The following is a 7,010-nucleotide window of genomic DNA, read 5'->3' as shown; positions in this document are numbered from 1 at the left end:
ATATTTGGGAATAGTGGAAGTATGACTGGGAATTATTGGGAATTCCTAGGAATTCCAAGTTATTCCAAGCCATGCAAATTATACTTAATCCAAGACCTTGGAACTTCTGGGAATATTTGGGAATAGTGAAAGGTATGACTGGGAATTATTGGGAATTCCTAGGAACTCCTATTATTTCCCAGGCTGTTTTAAAAAATGTGTTTGGAATATCTAGGAATTTTTGGGAACAGCTAAAACACATGAAATATTGTGTTTGAAATTTCTATAAATTTCCCAAAATGTCAAAATTTAAGATGAACTCAGTGCATGAATCAGTTTCTGTGAATTAGTAAAAATAAACAGGATCATTTCCCTGGAGTTCCATACCTTTTTATTGTTGTCAAGCTCCAAGGTAATTATTTCCAAAAAAATGTTAATACATTAATTCCAGTTTAAGTCTGACAACTCAACATAAAACTATAGCACTCATAACATTACTTTTTAGATCCAACCTGATTTGTTAGTGTATATGTGCCCATATGGAGCCTTAAATCAAACACCCAGAGTTTAACTGATAGAAAAATGGATGCTCTCAGATTTGATAAATAGATTAAAGTGCCTATGAAGTAAAAAATTAATTGCTGCTGATTTGAAAGGCTTTTCAAAGTAAAGAAGTATGGCGTTTTCCTTTTTGGAATATCTTTTATCGTTTTAGAGATATTCACGTTTTTGTATTATAAGTGATGACATTATAGGTGGTTCCACTAAAACAGTACAACACTCAATCAAGAATATCTCTAGAAATATTAAAGCAGTGTACTTTAAACTTGGCACCAGAAATGTAAATCAGAAAAGAAACAAAATGACACCCGTCGTGCCGTTGCCATGACAACAGTTGTGCCGCTGGTCCTGTTTTAATTAAAACTAACATTACCAGATGTTATCTTAAACAAGGATCATCCACTCCCAACAATCTAGTGGGGAGAGTTAAGACAATATGGGAATCATGTGTGTTGTGAGCAAGACCCTCTGTCCCTTTTCGAAGTGTTGCAAATTGGCATATGTGGTTTTTCACAGAAAGAGACTGGAGCCAAAAGTGTTGCCATGGTAACAACACAGAAGGTGTCATTCTGTTTCCTTTGTGATGCACATTTGTGGTGCCAAGTTTGAAGAACATTGCTTCAATGTTTCTAGAGATATTCTTGATTCAGTGTTTTACTGTTCAAGTGGAACCACCTATGATGTCATCACTTTCCTCATTTGCATAATACAAAAACGTTAATATCTCTAGAACGAAAAAAGATATTCCAAAAAGGGAAACGCCATTCTTCTTTACTTTGAAAAGCCTTTCAAATAAGTGGCAATTATATTTTACTTCATAGGCACTTTAAGCAAAAAATTCCTGTCAGCATAACTGTATATATATTATTTACCATTTCAATAAAACCAAAAGTATATATATGCATGTATATATTTAATATAATTGTAGATTCACACACATACCCATCACAGCCCACTGCTGAACAATTTTTGACTTGATCCTTTATGACTTTAGGAAAAAGAGGAAGACATCTCTCACAGATGTCAGAAATTAAAAGCTCACAGTTTTCACACACTTGCTGTACATTTGTAAAACTGTACTGTGACATTCTCTGGACAAATTACCCGTAGTTTCATTAAAACAAGGATATCTTTAGCAGCCTCTCATTGTCATACAATGTCTTGAAATTAAGGCCAGAATAGCCATACAGGCATATTCTTTGGCAGAAAATGTTCTTTTCTTGTGAACAATTAGTTTCACTTTCATCAGGGGTGTCCAGTGAATGGCCGTCAGTGTCAGAGTTCTCAATTTCTTCAGAGGAGTCAGAACTAGAAACTTCAACATCATTATCTGAATTACTGTCTGTGGACAAATCTGAGTTGCTGTGTATATTACATCAATTGGTATTTCTGTAGTCTTTTCAGGTACAGTGTATATAGGCAACTCAATTTCATGAAATGCTTCTGTGAAGCTTCAATTCTTGCATAAAGGTTGACTCCATAGTCCATCGAAGTCATCCACAACATTTCTGCCAACAGCCATCTCACTCAGGCGAGCGGAAAACTCTGAGGTGTTCTGTTCATGGTGCTGGAAATGATCTCCAGGAAAAAGTGATGCAAGAGAGGGAGATGACATCAACTAGCCTGGGAAGACTGCTTTAAGCAATTTATGTGGTCGAATCTTGTAGATTTTGGTGTGGGTATAGTGGGATCATCAATATGTTTCTTGTATTTCCTTGTCCTCGTGGTCACTTTAATTCATGACACAACAAAATCAAAAGAATAAAAAAGATTATGAGTCAGTGGGAAACAAATAAATAACTGACATAAATAAATGACAAATAAAAAAAACCTACATCTTGATGTATTGAAGACTATAGATCTCATATAATGTTAATCCTTATAAATAATTCAAAGGAAAAAATGATAAGCATTGCAAATTTCTACTTGCTGCATTGTGCTGACTGGGTGTTGAAACACGTGGGCTCTCAAAATAGATTTGGTGGACTTACAACAAGCTTAAGCTTATTTTGCAGAATTTATCTCATTTTCTCAGGTCGATCTGAAACCTTTAAGGTGAATTTCGGCTTTTGTGGTTTTTAAAGAGCACACAATGCATTGCTTAGTTTGATTTATTTAGAATTATAGCTTATCATAACAGAAAATCCCTATAAAATTGGATTCATTACCTTTGCAGTGAACTTGATTTAAGTGCCTCATGATCCTTTGTTATCTTGACAACCGTCAGGAACAGATCAACCAGTTAAAGTACGTTCCATTTTCCTCGATCTCTTCGTAAAAAGTTTGTGTAGTTTTTTCCTTTCGAAGCAAGACCCATCTTTCAAAAGACCACCAAAACAGTGTGGAAAGGGAAGCAGACTTACCATCGAAAGCAACTGGTCTGGCAACCTCGTTGCCAGTCTCTCTCTCCTTCTTCTCCAGTTTCCATTCTCTCCTCAACTGATTAACTGAACCAATCACAGCACGCAAATTTTCACGTGACTATCCTCGTGACTGAACGTGACAAAGATCGCTTTAGTCATTCTCTTTTGGAGCCCATCTTTGAATTCAGCGTTAATGGTTGATCGCTCGTGCGTATTAGTAGATTTCACTTCCAAAATTATATCAAAATGGTATTTGCTGCGGTCCTGTGACTAGAAGAAAACAGCGTAAGTGTCATTAACGAGAAACATGTTATTCTTGGTGAAGATTTGGAGCTAAAAGAAAGTCTTACTGTGGATGCTTCAACGGGGAAAAATTCAAAGGGCAGATTAGCCGTATACAAAATTATTTGGTGAGTAATCGAATTTAAGTAACCCTATATTATACAAAGTAACTTCTTTTACTTAGACAAAAGCTTTTGAATGAACTTTGTCATCACGAATCATACACGAGTGGGTCACTCAGTCATGGCATGAAATGAATTCTGGCTAAAGCAAGGTTGAAACAATTTAGGTTGCCCAGAGGGCATGCCTAAACAATTTGATTTGCGAATAACAAGTCGTTTCTCTCGCCACACTTGTTCAAACGAAACAAATATAGCAGTAATCTCGCTGATCCCAGTCAAAGTTCTTGACAAAAACTCCAACGAGGCAGCCACAGTCTGCATGAGTTTGATATGTCTCCTGCGTGTTTCAGCCTGACTGTATGGCAATCCGTGTTGATCTTCAATTTTTGTCCATCCGTATATTCTTTTGCATTTACTCTATTATTTAAATGTTCCTTTAATGTTTTAAGTGTCTTTTTAATATTTCTAATGTCTAAATTTGGCTAAAAACCGTGATATATATCCTCCAATTCAAGAGTTGTTGATACACTCATAGAAGAAGGAAAACCTTGATTTAGTCTACTGTAAGCTCAAGATTTATGTAACATATTTATCAATAGTATACAAGCACCTTCACAATTATCAAGTCATCTCTTTTAACATTTCAACCAGCTTACAGTCAGGCCTTAATTAGCTGCATGTATTAAACTGTGAGCACATAAATATTTGGACCTCAGTCTTACAGTACCTCATATATATCGGAGTGTAATGTATTTTTTTAAATTTTGTTTTAGGTGTCATACAACAAAGATGAAGATGAAGAGGCTAGCTGCTGACACCCTAATTAGAGGGTAACAAAAGAAGCTGCAGAATCAACAGAAATAACTGAACAGCAGCTAAGTTTGCCCAAACTCAGCCTTTTTTTAATTTTAAGGAATGTTTCAGTTTTGTTCTTATCGTTGATTCCTTACAATCATGAAAATCCAGATATGTTCCACACAATAACAATAATTTAAGGTAACATCTTGTGTATGGAAAATTGTTGGATTTGTAAACTAAAAAAAGTAAGTAAATTATCTGAAAAAGTTCTCTTTTTATCAAACATGTAAAAGTTTGACCTTCATATCTGTTTTCAGTTTTACTTTTGATTCTTGATGTAATGAAAAAGAAACAGGATGATTATTCTTATGTTTAAATTCATGAGAGCCAATGTAATAAACCATTCATTTAAAACCTGTTTGATGTGATATCAGTGACTTTATTTGTTATCTTAATGCTGGGTATTTATCATCAAAATTTTGTCTGGCCTACAAATGATACAAAATTCCCAGTTTTTCTCAGATTTTCCCAAAAATTCCAACCTATTCTCAAAAAATCCTACAAATTCCAAGTTATTCTCAGAAATTCCTAGGAATTTTGGGGAATTTTAAGGAATTTTCAAGGTGAGTATATTTCAGTTGGAACTCCTAGGAATTCCGAGTCCGAATTACCGTGAAAATTCACACTTTAGATTCCTAGGAATTCTTAGGAATTTTTTCCTAGGAATTCCTAGGAATTCTTAAAGTTATCTCACAAGGGTAACAAAATGAAATAGCAAATCAAAATCAAAGTAGAGCTTTATTTGCAGATAGGATGTGCATGCATAATCATCTACTCGCCATTTTGGACTATACAAGCATTTCACCAAACCAAAGTAATTGGACAGACATCAAAATAAAACAAGGAAATCTATATACATTATAAACATAAGATGCATATCACTACATCTCACTATCAACAGCAAATCCCTTCTCAATGAAAGGTAACCGAATGAAAGAAAGGACAAAGAAAATTTGTTTAAGCTTGCAGTGTTAATGTTTAATAATTATTCATGCTTAATTTTGAATATTACAGTGTGTATTTTTGCCAACAGCTTAATTTAGCTTTGCAACCATTTTATTGGCGGTAGCTTTACCAGGCTTCAACCAAATTAACCTGGGAATTCACCCAAACATTTTGCCAAACCGAATAAATTGAACCAACAAAACGAGGAAATTTTCATACTTTGTAATCACAACATGCAAATCTTCACATAGGAACATCAAAAGTAAATTTAGCAAATCCTGTTTGCTTCGGCTTAAAATGGTTTCCAGACCTTTCTTGGTTTTCCACAACAGAAGAAATCTTAGCAGTCTACGAAGCAGTGGTGCCAATGAACACAGAGAAAACTTCAAAACTCACCCGGCCGTGTTTACAAATATGGTTTTGGTTAAGCTTACTTTTAGACATGAGGTTATAAGCTTCAGTTAATGTTGACAACAAAAATCAACAGAAACTTAATTTGTTTACAACTTACAACAACCTCCACAAAGTGACTCACGTGTTATTGTTTAGAGATGAGCGAAAGTAAAACGATGTACTTTATAAAATGTCTCACAGCATGGCTTCAAATAAGGAAGACTTTAAAAAGGATTCCAATTGAAAATTAGCTTTCATAGCAAATGCCACAACAAAAGTCACATACCGCAAGTTGGCAATTCAGTTCGGCCAGTGTAAATCTTCAAGGCAGAAACTTGAAGCAAAAGTTGTAAAGACTGAACTGAACCAATCTTTTTGATAGATCAACGTATCAACCACTTTTTTGCACTGTGTTTACTGTTTTGTAATGTCTCTAAACACTCAGGCACGTTTGATTTCTCTTGTTCATCACCTGACCAAATCATGTGACTTTTCTTGCACAGCTGCACAGCATCACATCGTACCAACTTTAAAACCTAGCTTAACTTAGGAAGTTCTGCAGTCTTCTGAGTCAATTTGTCGGGTACTTTCACCTCCTTTCTATAGTCCTCATTAGCTTTGGTACACGGCATTGTTCAGTATTATTTCACCCCCTTTCTCTAGCCCTCAACTAGCTATAATTCACAGCATTGTTCAGTACTGTTTCGCCTCCTTCCCCAGCACTGGCCCGCTCTTTTTCGCGATCTTCTTCGCTACTTCTTTGCATGTTAATTTTTGCTTTCCGTTTTTTTTGCTTCAGTGCAACCCTATCTTAAAAACATTAGATCAACTTCTGCTATCGTCTGTCAGCATATCAAATGGAAATTAGTTTTCTTTGCTTTAAAAATCCCACCAAGAAAAATGGCATTCTTCTGCTACAAAGCGAGGGTGCATGTCTCTGTCAACCTATTAGCGGGAGTATGGCTGCCATGTTAGGCAACTCCGCATCCGTTGTCATCGTTGTTGTTGTGCATACACGCCCACAAGCAATACTGCTAGCTATGAAAACCATGAGAAAATCCATTCATGGGTTTCCTTTTCTTTCCCATATGAGTATGGGGCTCCATTTGGTGGCCCTTTGGCCGTCGGAGCTCCGCTAATAAGAATAACATCAACAGTTCATCATTTATTGGATCTTACTAAATCCCAAGTTTGTGTCCTGAATCTGGAAGTTGAAATCCTGATTTGTCTAAAAATGTCTTTGTTTATTTTTAAGATACATCATCCAAGTTTGCTCTCTTTTGTTGTGGACAATGAACAGATACAAGCTTATAGGCCTAATGATCATTTTGACCATTCAGAAACCAGCAAAATATGACAACTTGGTAATTATAGATTAACCCAGACAATTCAATTGACCAAGTTGTAGATAACAAAATAAATGAAAAGCAGGTTATCAGCGTGTACTTACAGTGAGTAGTCTGACAAGCTATTTATTAATTACAGATAAATTTGCTAGATCTTAGAT

At 35.5% G+C, this 7,010-nt stretch overlaps 2 long non-coding RNA genes across 2 annotated transcripts; one reads left to right on the top strand and one right to left on the bottom strand.

Moving 5' to 3' along the window:
* Nucleotides 1–347: 347 nt before the first annotated feature.
* On the bottom strand, nt 348–3,080 carry LOC149115605 (uncharacterized). The gene is made up of 2 exons (XR_016206096.1): nt 2,709–3,080; nt 348–2,270 (listed from the first exon to the last, which is right to left on the bottom strand). It is a non-coding gene; the product is annotated as an uncharacterized LOC149115605 (long non-coding RNA).
* A 127-nt stretch (nt 3,081–3,207) lies between these two features.
* On the top strand, nt 3,208–4,523 carry LOC149115604 (uncharacterized). Its single transcript, XR_016206100.1, has 2 exons — nt 3,208–3,313; nt 4,081–4,523. It is a non-coding gene; the product is annotated as an uncharacterized LOC149115604 (long non-coding RNA).
* Nucleotides 4,524–7,010: the final 2,487 nt, after the last annotated feature.

Source organism: Orbicella faveolata, unplaced genomic scaffold, assembly GCF_042242905.1.
Source record: "Orbicella faveolata isolate gen_17 unplaced genomic scaffold, um_ofav_v1 contig_13, whole genome shotgun sequence".
NCBI lineage: Eukaryota > Metazoa > Cnidaria > Anthozoa > Scleractinia > Merulinidae > Orbicella > Orbicella faveolata.
Note: the sequence above shows the minus strand (reverse complement) of the source record. Positions and strands in the feature narration are given on the sequence as shown.